Raw genomic sequence first — 574 nt, forward strand, 5'->3', positions numbered from 1 at the left:
TACCAAGGGGAAAAAAAGAGCATGTCTGGATATGTGGGCCATAAAACAAACCTCTAAAAATTGAAATAATAGAGTATGTTCTCTGACCACATGGAATCCATTCATGATTTTAAAAACAAAATGAAACAAATAAACAAAAAGCCTCTCAGAAAACTAGAAATAGAAGGATACTTCCTCAGCTCGATAAAGAACATCTCCAAACACTCTGCATCTCACAGTGTACTTACTGATGAAACACTCAGCGATACTCCCTTAAAATTGGAGACAAGGCAAGGGTAACCACACATCCTTCTGGAAATTCTAGCAACTTCAGTAAGGCCAGAAACAAACAAACAAACACAAAGCATAGAGAATAGAAAGGCAAAAGTAAAAGGATCCCTACTTGGCAGAGGACATTATTTCCTTCATTAATTCTATAGAATCCCAAAAAATATAGGAAATGTTCTAAAAGTTGAGTTCAGCAAATTTTGGGGACAAAGTTCAACATGCAGAAGTCGACCACGTTTGGATATACTCCCAATGAACCAGGAAATCAAAATTGGAGACACAATGACATTTGCAATAAATCCAAAAA

This window comes from Crocuta crocuta, unplaced genomic scaffold (genome assembly GCF_008692635.1).
Source record: "Crocuta crocuta isolate KB4526 unplaced genomic scaffold, BGI_CrCroc_1.0 scaffold101, whole genome shotgun sequence".
Taxonomy (NCBI): Eukaryota; Metazoa; Chordata; class Mammalia; order Carnivora; family Hyaenidae; genus Crocuta; species Crocuta crocuta.